The sequence below is a fragment of the Vulpes vulpes genome, chromosome 8, assembly GCF_048418805.1.
Source record: "Vulpes vulpes isolate BD-2025 chromosome 8, VulVul3, whole genome shotgun sequence".
NCBI lineage: Eukaryota > Metazoa > Chordata > Mammalia > Carnivora > Canidae > Vulpes > Vulpes vulpes.
Window position 1 is genome coordinate 17,048,158 of NC_132787.1, and position 18,437 is coordinate 17,066,594.

The 18,437-nt window shown below is 38.2% G+C and overlaps 1 protein-coding gene across 2 annotated transcripts in view; it reads left to right on the plus strand.

Moving 5' to 3' along the window:
- DENND5B (DENN domain containing 5B) overlaps positions 1 to 18,437 on the plus strand; it is a 189,537-nt gene that overhangs the window by 6,202 nt on the left and 164,898 nt on the right. The gene's annotated exons all lie outside the window — the stretch shown is intronic.

The following is an 18,437-nucleotide window of genomic DNA, read 5'->3' on the forward strand; positions in this document are numbered from 1 at the left end:
TGAGGGCTCTATTCCAGGACCCTGGGATCATGACTTGAGCCAAAATCAGGAGTCTGACACTTAACCAGCTGAGCCACCCAGGTGCCCCAGAAAAAAGTTTTTTTTAGATGTATTTATTTATTTTAGAGAGAGGGGGAGAATGCGTATGCATGTGGAGCAAAGGGACAGAATCTCAAGCAGATTCCCTGCTGATCAGGGAGCCCAAGGATCTCACCACTGTGAAATCATGACCTGAGTAGAAACCAAGAGCCAGAGACTTAACCAACTGAGGCACCCAGGCACCTGGAAAAGAAAATGTTATTAAGAAAGTCATCGGGGGATCCCTGGGTGGTGCAGTGGTTTAGCGCCTGCCTTTGGCCCAGGGCGTGATCCTGGAGACCCGGGATTGAATCCCACATCGGGCTCCTGGTGCATGGAGCCTGCTTCTCCCTCTGCCTGTGTCTCTGCCTCTCTCTCTCTCTCTCTCTGTGTGACTATCATAAATAAATAAAAAATTTAAAAAAAAAAAAGAAAGTCATCGGGATGTCTCGGTGGCTCAGCAGTTGAGTGTCTGCCTTTGGCTCAGGGCATGATCCTGGAGTTCTGGGATTGAGTCCCGCATCAGGCTCGCTGTGAGGAGCCTGCTTTTTCCTCTGCCTATGTCTCTGCCTTCTCTCTGTGTCTCTCATGAATAAATGAATAAAATCTAAAAAAAAAAAAAAAAAAAAAAAAAAATCGTAAGGAAGAAAAAATACATTTACTAATGTACTGTATTTAATTTTTAAAATCTGCATGTAAGTGGATTTGCATAGTTCAAATCTGTGTTGTTCAAAGGTCAACAGTAAAACATGTAGATGATACTGACAGTATCATGCCATGATAGTTCTGAAAGGAGCCTTAGACTATCATTTACAGTGAAGAAACCAAGGCTAAGAGATTAGGGGCCCTGAGAACTTTTTTTTTTTTTTTTAAAGATTTTATTTATTTATTCATGAAAGAGAGAGAGAGAGAGAGAGAGGAAGAGTCACAGGGAGAGGGAGAAGCAGGCTCCATGCCAGGAGCCTGATGTGGGATTTGATCCCTGGACTCCAAGGATCATGCCCTGAGCCGAAGGCAGGCGCCAAACCGCTGAACCACCCAGGGATCCCTCAGAGAATATATTTGACTTGCAGCAGACAGCAGACTAGAGCCTGGTTATTCCAGTACACTGTGCTCCATAGTTATTTTATTTAAGCTTAGAAAAGAGATGAGCTTGACTTGAGTTTAGCAAGCATTTCAGGCTTGACTTTATTCCAGACTGCATGTCATAGTCAAGACTGTTAAAGTATGCCTTTTGAAAACTGGCCTGCTGCTGCATAGGCTTTATGGGTTAGAGCTGCCCTGATCTGACCACCATTGGTAGTATCTTGGTTGTTATCTTGACATTGTTAGTCTTAAAACTGTTAAGTTATTTTACCTGGAAAAGTGGGTTTATTATTTATTTATTAAAAAAATTATTTATTTATTCATGAGAGACACAGAGAGAGAGGTAGAGACACAGGCAGAGGGAGAAGCAGGCTCCATGCAGGGAGCCCGATGTGGGACTCAATCCCAGGACCCCGGGATTACCACCTGAGCGAAAGGCAGACACTCAACCACGGAGCCACCCAGGTGTCCCCAGGAGGCACTCTTATAAACAAAAAGTCCATTGGAATAAACTGGGAATTCAGAATGTAGCAGCTTTTCAGTGTCACTGAATTGTGACAGTCTCATATTGGATGGGCTGTTGCCAGGTAAGAAGAAATCCTTTCTTCCTCCCCAGGTAGTCATTTGTGTTTGCAAGGTCTGTCTCTGTTGGTTCCGCGATTGAAGTGTGGTGGGGCATGAGAGCTCCCCCTTCTGGCCTGTGGCTTCCTACTTAATGAGGTTTCCCTTCATACATTTCACACCATCCTTGGCTCACAATGGATTATATTTGGGAGTTTAAAAGGTTTGGCCTGGAAACTGGGAGGCTGGGGAAGGAGAAATACAAGGATCAGCCTCTGTTCTAATAAGGCCAAAGAAGATTCAAGGTCTAGTTACTATGAGATAGTGTTAGCTTGATTTTTAAAATTCACTGGGAATAAAACTTTTTATAGTGAAATTGGCCTAGCAGTCAGCGCAGCTAAATTCCCAGTGATAACCCCAAGGCTCAGGCTTCTTTTCAATTGGTTAACGCAGGGCATATCTGCATAAGGAGCTCAATATGAGAGAAGATGAAGCAGGAAGGGAAAGGGGACAAGAGGAGGACAGAAATGTCTTTGGAGAAGAAAATAATAAAAAGGGAAAGAAAAACGGGATAGGGAGAGAGACAAAGGAGGCTGGAGGAGTGCAGGTAACATCTGAGGTGTTAAGACAGGAATTTCAGGTATTCTGAAATTTGCTTGTACTAATTCCACTACTGGTCACAGATTTGCTTGGAGTAATAAAAGTGTCTAAAATACAGTGCATTATTAGTTATGATTTTCATGAGGCTCCATAGAGAGGAAAACTTTTTCCTCTTCTGAAACTTAATGGTGGGTAGAGACAGTTTTCCTATGTAAAATACTTTAGAAAACGAGTGCTATTATGTCCAAACCCTTAATATTTTTGATTGATTACAACCTAAATTTTGGTTTTAAGGAAGCCATAATTAGCCAGTACACTTTGGATTGTTTTTGTTTTTTTAAGATTTTATTTATTTATTCATGAGAGAGAGAGAGAGGCAGAAACAAAGACAGAGGAGAAGCAGGCTCCATGCAGGGAGCCTGATGTGGGATTCGATCCTGGGACTCCAGGATCATGCCCCGGGCTGAAGGCAGGCACCAAACCGCTGAGCCACCCAGGGATCCCCTAATTGTTCAATATTAAATGTTTACAGTGTGCCAGTTGTGTAGTATATAAGTGACAGTAACCATTCTGTAAGAATCTGTGACAAAATAGCATAATAACTAACATTTGTTCACTGCTTTCCACATGGCAAGCAAGCAGGCTCGGTGGTAAATGCTTCATAATTATTGCTTCATTTAATCCTGACAGCCACCTTAGAAGGTGGCATTATCTTCTCTGTTTTGCAGGTGAGGAAACGGAGACTAGGAAGTTTTTAAGTACTCCCAGGTTCTTACAGTAATTGATTATATGGAAGGAGGGATGGACATAAGTGTCTTCTCATATTCTGAACTTCCTATACGGTATGTGCTGTATTAACAAATGAAGCAGAAACCTGAACTCCGGATTGAAAGTCTGTCTGGCATGATCCATTCATGTCCATAACCACTACATTTGCCATCTCCTTAATGACATGCACTATTATAATGCAGATTGGAAAATCTACCAGTGTAGGGACCACATGGAGAACTTTATAATCAAATGAGATTATCTTTTTGCTTCTTATAGGAAAAATATTAAGAGGGAGACTACTGGTCTTTATGACTTTATGGTCTGGCCTGGTTTGTCTCTTTTATGGTCAGCACTGATAATGTCTCTTGTGTGAATGAATTCCCTTATTCATTCATTAAAAATTGAGAAGAGTATATATATGATGTTATTTTTGTTTTTATTGATGAATGTTTATAAAGATTTTATTATATAAATATAAAGCATATAAACTGACTCCATAAATCTTTCATCTTTTTATTTTTTAAATTTATTTTTATTATTTATTTTTAGAAGATTTTATTTACTTATTTATTTTTAAAAGATTTTATTTATTCATGAGAGACACACAGAGAGAGGCACAGACACAGGCAGAGGGAGAAGGAGGCTCCATGCAGGGAGCCCTACGAGGGACTCGATCCTGGGTCTCCAGGACCATGCCCTGGGCAGAATGCGGTGCCAAATCACTGAACCACCGGGGCTGCCCTCTTTCATCTTTTTAAAAATATCTTTGCTCTTTTTACTGGGTTTTATCATGTTTTTTCTTAGCATAAATTATTACTTGTCCTTAGTTTATAGTTTTTTTTAAGAGTTTACTTATTTTTTCATGAGAGACACAGAGAGAGAGAGAGAGAGGCAGAGACACAGGCAGAGGGAGAAGCAGGCTCCATGCAGGGAGCCTGACACGGGACTCGATCCTGGGACTCCAGGATCATGCCCTGGGCTGAAGGCGGCGCCAAACTGCTAAGCCACCAGGGCTGCCCTGGTTTATAGTTTTTAAAAGGAATGTATGTTTACTTGTGAAACCATAATTAGAGCTGGATGCACAGTCAGGAGCCAGGAGTCCAATCCTGGCCTGTGAGTTAGGACATCTGTGGGCTCAATGTTTTCATCTATTTCAAAGGGGTTAAGTGAAGTGACTGATTTCTGAACATACCACTCCTCTCTTCCATGAGCCTGAACTTGTTTTGAGTGAAAAAACTAAATGTATCTGTTTTTGAAAAAATTAATCCTAAATGATAGAGTACAAGGGTATATATATGTATATATGTGTGTATATATATACACCACATATGCCACATGAGGACCAATTGAGTAATTATAATTTCAGCCACAAGGAAAGGAAAAAAAAATCAATTAGTCTTTGCAGTTCCCTTTACAGGAAAGGTGCAGTTTTTAATAAGTTTTTTGAAATATTAATATCAGTTCATGGACTCTCAGTTATTATTTACATTGGCCCTTAGGGAGCCAGGGACCTCTGTTTGAAATCCCTGTATTAGATAATCTCTAGAAGTCTATACTAGCAGTATGATACTGCCAACTATCCCACTGTAGGATCTTAGAATATTTTTTTTCCACCTAAAATTCTTCATTAGCTTTCTTAGGAATCAGACTCTACCCTGTATCTTATTTTGTTCAGGCTGCTTATAAATAACAAATTTATTTCTCACAGTTCTGAAGGCTGGGAGTCAAGTTCAAGGTGCTGGCAGATCCAAGCACCTTGTCTAGGGAGGACCCTCTTCCTGGTTTACAGATGGCTCTCGTGTGGAAGGGCTGACAGCTCTCTCGGTTCTCTTTTATAAGGGCATGAATCCTATTCATGAGGGTTTTACCCTCATGACCACTTCCCAAGGGGCCCCGCCTCCAAATACCATGACATTGGATATTAAATTTCAACATAACGCATTTTGAGAGGGACACATATTTAGTTTATAGCAACCTGATTTGGAAAGCTCTTCGTGATCTGGTCTTTGTCTACTTTTCCAGCCTTTTCTGATTGGATCACTCCTTCATGGCTATGTTGATTTTCTTGAAGGTCCTTAAAAACCGGAAGCTGTTTCTAGTCTCATATTGTGTTCATCTTCTCTTGTCTCCCTGAAATCCTCTTTTTAGACAGCATTGTCCATTATAAATATAATATGAGACACATATGTAGTTTTAAGTTTTCTAATAGTCTAAAAAGAAATAGATATTAATTTTGATGATGTATTTTATTTATGTACGTAGGATATTATTTCAGCATATAATCAATATGAAAATTATTAATGAGATACTTAACATTCTGTTTTTCTTACTAATCTTCAAAATCCAGTGTGTATTTTACACTTACCTCACATCTCAATTTGGACAAGTAACGATTCAAGTGTTTAATAACCACATGACAGAGCAGCCCCATATCTTTTTTTTTTTTTTTTTAAGTATTTTGGTACTTCTTAATTTAAAAAAAATTTTTTTTTATTATTTATTTATGATAGTCATACAGAGAGAGAGAGAGAGAGAGAGAGAGGCAGAGATATAGGCAGAGGGAGAAGCAGGCTCCATGCACCGGGAGCCCGACGTGGGATTCGATCCCGGTCTCCAGGATCGTGCCCTGGGCCAAAGGCAGGCGCCAAACCGCTGCGCCACCCAGGGATCCCAGCAGCCCCATATCTTTACAATATTGGCTTCTTCTCATCATTTAGGTCTCTGCACAAGTGTTACCTCCTGAGATTGGCCTCAGACCATCCTGTATAAAATGGTGTTCTTCCTTTCTCTGCCTGCCCCACTCTTGCCAGGAGCCCTACTTTATTTTCCTTGTAGCACTTATTGGCATCTGACAGTTTACTATAAATGTATTTGTTTACTTTTACTTTTTAAAGTCAGTTTTCCCTATTAGATTTTTGGCTCCTAGAGGGCAAGACCTTTTTCATTCTTGTTTATTATAACATACACAGTGACCAAAATAGTGACACACATAGATTGTTAGAATAAAATAATTTCGAGATAATTTGAGATGGACAAAAATAGACCTTTTCCTTTTTATTACTGAAATTAAAATTAGCGTATTTGATTTATGTGTGGGGTTTTTTATCCTCTAAAATGGAAACTAGAGTTTTTTTAAAAATGAGAAACTTGGGATGCCTTGGTGGCTCAGCGGTTGGGCGTCTGCCTTCAGCTCAGGGCATGATCCTGGGATCCGGGATCAAGTCCCACATTGGGCTTCTCCCTCTGCCTGTGTCTCTGCCTCTCTCTCTCTCTGGGTCTCATGAATAAATAAATAAAATCTTAAGAAATAGTTTAGTAAAAAATATATGTCAGCTTTGTGGTGAGCTCCTAAAATTTCTTAGCCTATTTGCTCTTGAAATACACTATGAAAAATTAATAATCTTTTTAAAAATCAGCTTTATGCAAGCAAGTGTATAGGTAACAGCAAATTTGTTTTTGTTTTGTAAGCGTATGACATTTATTAATAAACTAATGCTAGGTGACATATAAATGGTGAGTAGTATTTATAAAATGTCAGAAAATGTTGTACTAAAGATTACTTGTAGCTTCAACTGTGACTTTAGAGGAATATCTTAGGAAAATGCCTTCATAGTTTCCTCCTTCTTGGCCATGTCACATCAGTTTTAGACATAGTCAGCAGGACAGTTCCTTTATTTCTATGAAGTTTAATTCTCTATATTTTCCCCCATATTTTGTCTGTATTTTTTTTTAAATTTATTTATTTATTGAGAGACACAGGGAGGTGGAGACATTGGCAGAGGGAGAAGCAGGCTTCCTGCAAGGAGCCTGATGTGGGATTTGATCCCAGGACCCCAGGATCAGGACCTGAGCCAAAGGTAGATGCTCAAGTATTGAGCCACCCAGGTGCCCCATTTTGTCTGTATTGTACAGTACTAAAATGGTACCATCTAATGACCTTTTAGCCAGAGATTCTAAAAATTTTTAATGAGACTGTTTTTTCCACGTTACTTTTCAAACAAAATGAGTATAAGGAGCTAAGAAGTGTGAATTCTAGGGAAAAAAATGGAGGTATATTAGATGCTCCTGAGATAGCACATCATGAAGATAAGTTGCTTTCCCAGACATCCCTGTGCCTTTTCAAAGAATCTTTTACTAATTTTATTCTAAATTAAATATTATAACTTTTAATTAACATGAACTTTTTGAGTTAATACCTTTCATTTTTCTTTTATAAACTTATATCACTGGTACAAAGCTATTTTTTAATTAATCTTTTCTTTAAATGACTTTCAAAGACATGTACTAGCACTATTAAGTCAGAAGTCACCTTAATACAATGAAGCTATGAAAAGAGCTGACATTTATAGAGTCATGAATTGTGATTGGTGATTTATAAACATTACTTTTGGTCTTCACACTAACTTGAAGGTGTTATTTTCCTCATGTTATGTGAGGTGTTCCCCAAACTCTCAGAGACTGAAAGCTGGGATTATCTCCCAAGCTGTCTGACTGCAACATAGCCCTCTTCCACTGTGCTCACCACCCCTTTGGATCCTCTAGACCAGCTGTCCTCGACTAGTGAGTGGTGACACATTGGTGGGCCTGCTGGTTCCGAGCTGAGTCACAGTAATTATTAACAGTAGTTGAGATACTGAGGTTGTAAATGATACGGGTTTTAAAATAAGTGAGTAGAATCAAGGTTTTCTCTCTAATGATGCCATTCTCACTCAGTTCCATTCTCATGTGCTTTTATTGGATGGAAGAGAAAGAGGTGGAATCATAGGCACCACTGCAGTAAAAAAAAAAAAATTGTTCATAATCTGAGGACACACATGGGAGTAGGTTTTTCAATACTATGCTGATCTAGACAATTAGATACTTTTTAGATACTTTGCTCAGTTATAAAATGTGACGGTTTCTTGGGAAGAGCTTTAAACCACAGAGTGAAATAAAAATAGGAGGTGAAATTATAATTTTAAAGAGTTGTAGAGTCTTTTAAGTTCCAACTCTGCTGTGAGGACCAGCATGCTGAATGCTTAGATGCAGGTTCTGAAGCCTGAAACCCGGGATGCCTGGGTGGCTCAGCAGTTGAGCGTCTGCCTTAGGCTCGGGATGTGATCTTAGAGTTCTGGGATCGAGTCCCGCATTGGGCTCCTGCATGGAGCCTGCTTCTCCTCCCTCTGCCTGTGTCTCTGTCTCTCTTTCTGTGTCTCTCATGAATAAATAAATAAAATCTTAAAAACAATAAAAATAAAATTAACTGTGAAACACAGTTTTAAGATAATTTAAAGTAGTCTATTTTCTACATCACAAAGGCCTTGTGTGATGTAAATCCACCTGTTTTACATAATTTTCTCCTACCCAAGCCTGGAGAATCCAGGTACCTGCTTTGAAGACCAAGTTTTCTTGCCCTTACTTCTTGTCTTCTTTTCCAGTATAGCACGTTCTTACAGTCATTTATTTAACACAGGGACTTACTCTGTAGTTCAAGGAAACAGTGTAGAAGTGATACATAAATTAAGTTTTTGATAGTCTATTTTTTTTTTAAAGATTTTATTTATTTGACAAGTTGAGAGTGCACAAGATGGGGGAGGGATAGAGGAAGAGGGAGAGGGAGAAGCAGCCCCCCCACCCCCAGCAGGGAGCCCGACGTGGTGCTTGATCCCAGGACTCCGGGTTCATGATGTGAGCTGAAGACAGACGGTTAACTGATTGAGCCACCCAGGTGTACAGTTTTTGATAGTCTTAATTCTTCTGTACAGTTTGGCACAAATTTGCTCAGACCAGACTTTTTGTACATTTTTTTCCCTAATCCTTTCTTTAGAGATCACCCTTACTTTCACCTTAGTCCTCATGAAACTGCTTAAAATTGCTCTTTTGGGGGGCAGTCCCAGTGGCTCAGCGGTTTGGCCCCTGCTTCAGCCCAGGGCCTGATCCTGGAGACTTGGGCCTGTGTCGGCCTCCTTGCATGGAGCCTGCTTCTCCCTCTGCCTCTGCCTCTCTCTCTCTGTCTCTCATAAGTAAATAATATCTTTAAAAAAATAAATCCTTCAGTTACCTTCATCTCCAGCAGGAACTGGGCAGAGTTTCTTATTTTCCATGGCTTTTCAGGCATAATACTTTGTGTTCCTAGTATACCTTTAGTTTCTTTTTCTTTTCTCATAGTTATTTGAGAAAACAGGGACAATCTGGTAGATCAACAATATTTTTTCTGTATAATAAATTTACATCCTTTTTTCTTTCTTTTTGCTGTAAATTGGGACTAAAATAAGGAAGGATTGTTTCCCTTGAGACAGGTGAGACAGGAATTGTGAAGGAGAGTGAGCATCTTGGACTCTTTTTTTTTTTAATATTTTATTTATTTACTCATGAGAGACAGAGACAGAGTGAGAGCGAGAGCAAGAGAGAGAGAGAGAGAGAGAGGCACATAAGCAGAGGGAGAAGCAAGCCCCATGCAGGGAGCCCGATAATGGGACTCTATCCCGATCCCAGTACAGGTACCGTAGGATCACACCCTGAGCCAAAGGTAGATGCCCAACCACTGAGCCACTCAGGTATCCCCTTGGACTCTTGTATGATTTCTTGATTATCAGAATCGGCATCAGCCTATCGAATGGAATTCCATGAGAATCATCTATAGACTTGCATAGGAATAATTTGAGCAGTAGAAATTTAGAAATGGTTATAGGTTTAAAGATTATGGATGATTCACTTCCAGGACCACAGTGTTTTATTTTATTTTCTAGGTTAATTTCTCTTCACTTCATTTAACCCTAACCTTTAAGGAAATTTAAAAGGCTGGGGTAATAAGATAACAGATTGTTTCAGAATGTTTCCCATCTCCTGTCTCAAGTGTATTCTATTTCTTAATAAATAAACTTTTGTCTGGATTTCAAGATATTCTGGCTCAGCTCCAGGGAAATGAGCTTTCCACCTTGACTTCATTTGCTTTGTGCCATTGTTCATGAGAACAATGACTGTGATTTCACAGTTTCTTGAGGTGATCGTGCCAAAATAGGTTATTTTGTTTAGCTGTTCTCACTCCTGGCCAGCAGTGCTTATTTTTCCATTGGCAGCTGTAGCCACCATTTGATTTTAAATATGTGAACGGTGTATGTGCTCAAATGTAAAATTTTGTGTACTCCTCACAGTGAAGGGTGAACAGACCTCATTTACTGTGAACCACACGTAAACTGTCTTGTCCCTGGTGGAAGGGGCCAGCGGGAAGAGTGTAAAATACAGGTGTATGGAGGGTGGAAGGCAGTAGAAAATCACACGTCAAGTCAAAAATCCTCTTTTCTTGATCTTACTAATTTTTCTCTCACCCCCTCTTCTACTTGGAACACAGATTTTTATGGTTAAGAGTGTGAGAAATTGTACAGAGGTATCCAGATTAGTGTCCTAGGCCCTGGAGCCCCCACAGGTTTAATTCGGGGCTGGGGGAGTCATTACAGTCTCCTGCACAAATGTTGCACCTACTCAAGTTTAACAAAATCACATTCACTCTTCCCTGGAATGAAATCTCCTCAAAGCAGGAGTAAAAATTTAGCTTTTTTCTGAAGGTAGCCATAAGGCCAAGAAGTAGGCATACTTGGCTGAATCATTAGGGGGCAGAGGGCTCGATGTGAAATGTCTGTTGACATGTATGCATGTTTAGTATTTATTTCTGTGCCCCACTGAACTCTGTTGAATAGATCAGGTGACAGCTTTTATCTATCTGAAAGTCAGTCTTTGAGAGACAGCTGAAGCCTTGGTGTATGTGTGTGAGGGAGAGAGATTGGTGTTGTTTTTTTTTTAATATAGGAGAAGTAACTTCTTAAATCCTTTGCTTTTAAAAATAAGAAATTGTTTTGTAAAATTCAGATTTGCTTTGGGACTGACAGTGTAAATGGTTGTATTATTCTAGTAAATACAACTGAAGAGTTTTTGAATGTCTTCTGAAATGAGATATAGTCTTCTCTCAAGTGTGGGAACTGTTTTATTCCATGTTCCCCTGATTCCCTGACCTCTGCCTTTTGACCCTGCTGCTTTGTGATGAGATTATGGGCCCCTGAGCTTTTCCCCATATACCCGAGGTTTCCTTACACAGCAACATAAAACTTTATGCTTCCTTAAAGGATGTTCTTAGAATTCAGAAGAACATTCAAATTTAATTGTGGACATGAGTTTTGTAAATATTTTTTTCTTTAAAAAGTCTTTTTTTTTTTTTTTTGACTTTCCATAGTACCTATGTATTTTCTAATAGGAACTTTAATTTGTGGGTATTTGTATTTGTATGCCAATGTGTTTTTTCTTTGGAGTAAAATTTTGTAAAGTAGTGTTGATTATTTAGGGAGAAACTAAAATTAGAGCTTTCCAGGATAAGGGAACCCAAGAGAGACCCAGCTGTTTACTCTCCATTTGTTGTCTATTAGGTATGAAAAGTTAAAATTTGGATGTAGGGAGTGTCCTACAATAGCAACAAAATGAATGTTTTTGGAGAAAAATCAGTGCATTAATCTGCTTTTCTTATAATAAAGGCTTTTTAGAAACTTTATCAGTTGCTTAAAATAGAGTAGAAAGAGAATCAGGGATAGACAAAAGGAGATGAACTCATATGGTTTTGCTACTTGTTGGTAGTACATATGAGGTTGTTTGTGTTTTTTTTTTCCCCCCAGACATTTTAGTAGGACTTTCTGAGGAATGTCTGTTTTATACACTGAAATATTCCACCAGGAGTGAGGATAAATAAAATAATTGTTGTGAAATAATAAAAGGCAGTAAGTGCTTTTTAAAAAATCGTGGCTTTTAAATTATAAAAATAATGTATGCTCATTTTAAAAAATGGAGAATACAGGATTGCATTAAAGAAAACAATGATTACCTGTAATCCCAGAGGGGTAGAATTTAAAATAAAAATAGAAGTTCTGATTTCTGGTCACTAATTAGAAGCCAGAGTGACCATTTTACTGAAGTGGTGTGGTTAAATGAGCTGAACAATAATCTGAGAAACACAGTAACATTTTTTATGTCAAAGTCATTGCCACTGATTTAGCATGTGGCATCTTTAAAGACCTCTGTAAATAATTGTTGATTGAAAGAGTGAATAAATAAATGAAATGGAGTTGTCTTTTTCAGGTATTTAATTTGAGGGATAACAATTAAATTCTTAGTACTTTGCAACTTTTTTAAAAACCAAAATTCTTTATACTACCAGTAATTAAAGTGAAATGGGAAAGAAAGAATAGCTTTGAAATGAGGAGTTTAATGTTACAATAATCTATCACAATTTTTTTTTTTTTCCCACTATGGAAAAGAAAGGGGAAAGAAAGCACTGGTGACAAATGAGATGGGAAGACAGGAGAGAAGCTAGTGAGCAAGAGGCAGTTCAGTGACAAATAAGGTAAACTTTTGATCTCTTAGTGGGAATCTGATTTGTTTGTAGTCACATAGCAGGATGGAAATTTATTTAGATGGTATAAGATACTTCTGACAGAAAATCTGATTGTCTTTGTTCAGGTTGCTGGAAGAGAATAATATTTTAGGGAGACTGAATCGGGAAGCAGCAGTAGATTTGACACTTGTCCCTCACAACTCCTTTCCTGTCTCCCTTTGTAGGGACTGTGTAAACATTTCATGGTCAGTGCTGGCACTAGCTGTAGAGAATACAGAGAATGTCTGTTTTTCTTTTCATGTAGTGGAGTAGTAAGAACAAGGACAGTCTTTTATTGTTTTGCAGTGTTTTGGCTTTAAATTACTTTACTCCTAAAACACACTTGTTATGAGTTTCATATGTTTAAAACAAATTAAGACCTTAAGAAAGCAAAGAAGGGATATTTGTCATAGTAATTGAAAAAACTTATACAGGGGTAGATGTGCTTATCTCGTTTTCTTTAAATCAGTTTATTAGCATAGCATGAATGGGATTTTTGTTGTAATGACAGTGCTTTCTAAAATTTTTTTTGAGTAAATGAAACCTTCCAAAAAAGAAAAAAAAATACTTAAAAAAGAAAGCACAAAAGAGGGGGAGAGAGAGAGAGAAAAAAAAAACCCTAGTTAGTTTTTGTCTGGAGAGAGATTATTTGCATTTTTGTTTCTGTTTAGCTATTTTTTAGGATGGGCAGAATTAAGGTGAATTTTGGTTGCTCTAAATACTGTGACCGGCACTGGTTCTTAAAATTTTTTTTTTGGAGCATATAACACAAAAAAGTAGAGGAGCAAACTATGGGGGAAAAGGAGCTTATTTTTCCCCACATCTATGCTCCCCTATTTTGTTTCTAGAATCAAATGTACATGTTCCATACTTAAAAGATATGTAGACTAGCTTGCTTTTAAGTATTTCATGGAGTGGGAGATGATTTCGTAAGAGAGGTTGAATCTAACTTTTGGATGATTTTTCTGTCACAGTGCTAAGTCAGAGAGGAACCCAAGAACTAAAGAAATTTAGCTGCTTCAAATAACAAGTTTTTTTAGGGGTGGGATGTTCAGGTATAATTTGAGCAGAGTTCTGGCATTGCAGTTCTTTATGCTCTGTTTGTCCCCAGTGTTGATGACTTCCTTTTCAGTGTGGCTTTTTTCTTTCAAGGTAATAAAATGGTGGTAGGAGTTCAGGCTTCATATTTGCATATCACATCCTCCCTAGAAGAGATTTAACTTTCCTCCTTCACTCCCCACTCACATTATGAAATACAAATCTAGGTCTTTGCTGTGATTAGACCACTTTAGGTCGCACTTCCCTGAGGCCAATTTTTAATACAATAGTGTGACAAGGAAGATGGGATTAAAGTAGAGACCAGGGCGCTTGGGCAGCGTGGTCAGTGGAGTGTCTGACTCTTGATTTGGGCTCAGGTCCTGATCTTGCAGTTATGTGGCTGAGCCCTGCATCTGGCTCCATACTCAGTGCAGTCTGCTTGTCCTTCTCCCTCTCCTCCTCCTCCTGCTTTATCTCTAAAACAAATGAATAGATAAAAATCTTAAAAAAAAAAAGCTGTCTAAAGACAGTTCGGGATGAAAACTAGTGCTGCTTCACCATGGAAGGGGAAAGGAAGTGGCTGTTGGTAAGCAACCTAACTTAATGCCAGACTATGAAGAAGGTCCTTTGAGAGACAGAAAAGAGCCCCTCAAAGGTTTGGAGCAAGAGAATGTCAGCTCAAAGCTGTGCTTTAGGAATATTACTCTGGACGAAGGGTGTAGAATGGAATTAAACTAAGAAGAAACTAAACCAATTAGGAAATTGTTGTTCTGCAACTTTACCAGATTCATTTATTCTGGTAGTTTTTTGTTGGACTCTTTAGTGTTTTCTATGTATAATATCATATCATCTGCAAATAGTGACAGTTAAATTTCTTCCTTCCTGACTTGGTTGCCTTTTTTCTTTTTTTTTTTCCTTTCGAATTGCTGTAGCTAGGACTTTCAGTATTATGCTAAATAGAAGTAATGAGGGTTGGTGTCCTTGTCTTATTCCTGACCTTCGAGGAAAAGCTCTTTTGTTTTTCACCATTGAGTGTGATGTTTGCTGTGGGTTTTTCATTTATGGAAGGCTTTATTATGTTGAGATATGTTCCCGCTAAATGCACTTTGTTGAGTTTCTGTCATGAATAGATGTGGAATTTTGTCAAATGTAGAAGACTGTTTTACAAACTAGAGAAGGGCCTGAATTAGGATAGTGGCAGTGGGAGTAAAGAAAAGAGGATGGATATAAGAGAGAGGACAGACATTAGATAAATTGATTGGACAACTTTATTGTATAAGAGATTGAAGGAGGGATGAGATACATAGAACTGAGATTTTGGGCCCAGGCAACAGGGATATATGATGGTGTTATTCAGAGAAGGAAGGAACACAGGAGGAAATAAGTTTTAGAGAACATTTAGGTCCATTTTGAATTTGTGGTAGTGATAGTACATATAACTATTTTCCTTTACATCAGGGAGGACTAAAACTACTTTCTTGGGACACCTGGGTTGCTCAGTGGATGAGCGCCTGCCTTCAGCCCAGGGCATGATCCTGGAGTCCCAGGATTGAGTCCCACACTGAGCTCCCTGCATTGAGCCTGCTTCTCTTTCTGACTGTGTCTCTGCCTCTTTGTCTCTCATGAATAAATAAATAAAATCTTAAAAAAAAAAACCTACTTTCTTTACATCTTATTATGATAGAAGTATTTATGTTAAAGGGTGTGTGTACAAATAAGTGGTGGAGCTAGAACTTGAATTCATGGCTTCAGATGCAGAGTTCTGTGTTCTTTCCCTAATGTCACACTTACCTCCGTTTGTAGACAACTCATGAATTCTTTCCTCCCTCCCTCCCTCCCTCCCTTCCTTCCTTCCTTCCTTCCTTCCATTGAGGAACCAGGAATGGGTGCATGTTAATTTAAATCTGTACTTTTAAACACAAAATATAAAAATTCTCTAATTAAGAAAAATGTAGAACTAGCCAGATACAAGCTGAGACTAGTTTTGAATTAGGATGGTTTGCTGGGCATTAATTAGTAAGTAATTTACCGATTTTCTGCAGTGCGTCAGTTTGTAGCTAAAACACAGAGTTGTTTTTGTGATAGATTTTAGTAGTGCATTTAAAATGCATCTGTATTCTTCAGCAGTGAACCATATATCCTTTGCTGTTTGTACAGCAAGCAACTGTCTAACCAGTTGGAATGTCTGCGGGTGCTTGCCGTTCTAGGTGTCCCTACCTAAACTGTTGAGGTCATCTGGTAATACTCTAGAACTGTGTGTATTGTTTAGCTGATCTTGCATAAATGGTGCTTACTTTAGAGCCTGACGGGAAGTAATTGCTTGGTAAACATTAGCTATTATCCTTATTAACATAATTGGTTGGAGGAAGCCTCAGACACTCTGATGAGATTTAAGGTGTTGATAGAACTCTCCTTCAATTTCAAGACAATCCCTCAGAGGTTGTGTCCTTTTTTTCCTGAGGGATAAGTTTATTCATATTAAAAAAAAATAGGTAATACATTCATGTGGTATCATTTTCAGAATGTTTAAAAACATATATCTCATCCTTTTTCCTTTCAGGTCCTTTCCTCAGACACAATCATGTTACCATGTTCTTGTGTGTACTTCTAGAGGTATTTTCTGTGTTCCATGGCATGTTTTTAAAGTTAATTTTAGATTATACTCTTTGAACTTTGATGTATTTCTCTTATGCATGTTACTGCCTTTTACCTCACTTTTTTTTGTAACAATAATAAAGGTATTGTTCAAATTATATTTTCTATTGTTTGTTTATTTATTTATTTATTTATTTTTAAAGATTTTATTTATTCATGATAATCACACAGAGAGAAACAGAAAGGCAGAGACACAGGCAGAGGGACAAGCAGGCTCCATGCAGGGAGCCCGATGTGGGATTTGATCCTGGGTCTCCAGGATCGCGCCCCGGGCCAAAGGCAGGCGCCAAACTGCTGCGCCACCCAGGGATCCCTATTTTCTATTGTTTAAAGCAGGTCAGATACAGTCCCTAATTTGCAATTGGCAGTCATGTTCAGAGATGCTAAATGAATTGCCTAAGTTTACATTGCTAGTGTCATAATAATAATTATTATTATTATTATTTTGCTAGTGGCAGAATTAGAACCAGAAGGAACATTCTTCTCAGTCCAAATCCAGGCTCCTTTCACTACAGAGGAACTTAGCCATTCTCTTGTGTCAAAGAGCCCACCTCCCTAATTTGATGGACAACAGTGCGCTTATACCTAAAAAGAATGATAATAAACCCATATATGTTGACCAAAATGACATTGTAAATGAAAACACAAATAGCTTTTGGGCCATTTTACACTTGAGAATTACAGATTTGGTTGGCTGCTCATCTATTTTAGGAGTAGATTATCTACATGTAATTAAATGCACCTATATAAGCAAGACATACAAGTTAGGCAAGAGGGCTCAACAACATAGATGTAAAAGGACTCAATAGGTAGAATCTTTTCTTTTTAGAAGGTAGTTGAAAGTCATCCACAAGTGTAAATACACATGTTGAATTAATAAAAGTTTTACTTAAAACCTTTATTATCTGAACTATAGATACTTTTCTATAAATTATATGATATCACCTTGACTTTATAGAGTCTTGTGCTGAAGGGAAGTTTCAGTGGATTATAGTAGTAGAGCAGGAAATTATACAGTATAGAATATTTTTTGTTTAGAAAATTAAAAAAAAAACTTTTTAGCGTGGAAAATTTGAAACATAAAATATGTTAGAAATAGTTACCACTTCTCTGTGTATGCTTCTAAAGATACTCTCTGTGTTCCTCTCAAAGCTCATGTTTGCTATACTATTTTCTCTGTACAAAAGAGAATAGTTTAGTTAACTCTCAAGTGCCTGTCAACTAATTATCACCTGATCGCCAGTATTATTTCATCTTCACTGTCCTACCTCCTTATTATGCCTGTGAGTTGGTACAGTATTATTTTGTAATAAATTCCAGATTTTATGTCATTTCATCCATAATACTTTAGAATGTGTCTCTAAAGATAAAGGCTCTTTTATGTCCACTTTAATATAGTGAATTTTGATTTTCTATTAATCTTTAGATTTCAGTTACAATTTATGTATTGAATAAATACTATGAAATGCCATAGTCTCATTAACCAAATGCAGTAATTAAATCAAGAAATACATTTTATGTGTGCTTTTAACATTTTTCTTTTTTTTAAATTTTTATTTTATTTATGATAGTCACACACAGAGAGAGAGAGAGAGAGAGAGAGTCAGAGACATAGGCAGAGGGAGAAGCAGGCTCCATGCACCGGGAGCCCGATGTGGGATTCGATCCCGGATCTCCAGGATCGCGCCCTGGGCCAAAGGCGGGCACCAAACCGCTGCGCCACCCAGGGATCCCTGCTTTTAACATTTTTAAAGTAATATTGTCAGAGGTTTTGAGGAAGTAATTTATTAAAAATTATTCATATCCCAGCTTAGAAATTTAGAAATCTTAAAAAGTCTCTTTCTTTTAACACTTTATAAATAAGCTTGTCAATGTGGCTGTTTCATTATATTAGTTAACTCTTGCTGTGGGACAAGATTATCCTAGAATACAGTGCTCGGGGATTCCTGGGTGGCTCAGTGGTTTAGTGCCTGCCTTTGGCCTGGGGTGTAATCCTGGAGTCCCTGGATCGAGTCCCATGTCGGGCTCCTTGCAGGAAGCCTGCTTCTCCCTCTCTCTGTGTCTCTCTCTCTGTGTCTCTCATGAATAAATAAATAAAATCTTAAAAAAATAATAAAATACAGTGCTCAAAACAAATGTTTATTATCTTGCATACTTTGTGAAGGTCAGGAATCTGGGAGCAGCTTAGCTGGGTGCTTCGGGCTCAGAGTTTCTCTTACAAGGTTGCAGTCAAGCTGTAGGCAGGAGCTGTAGC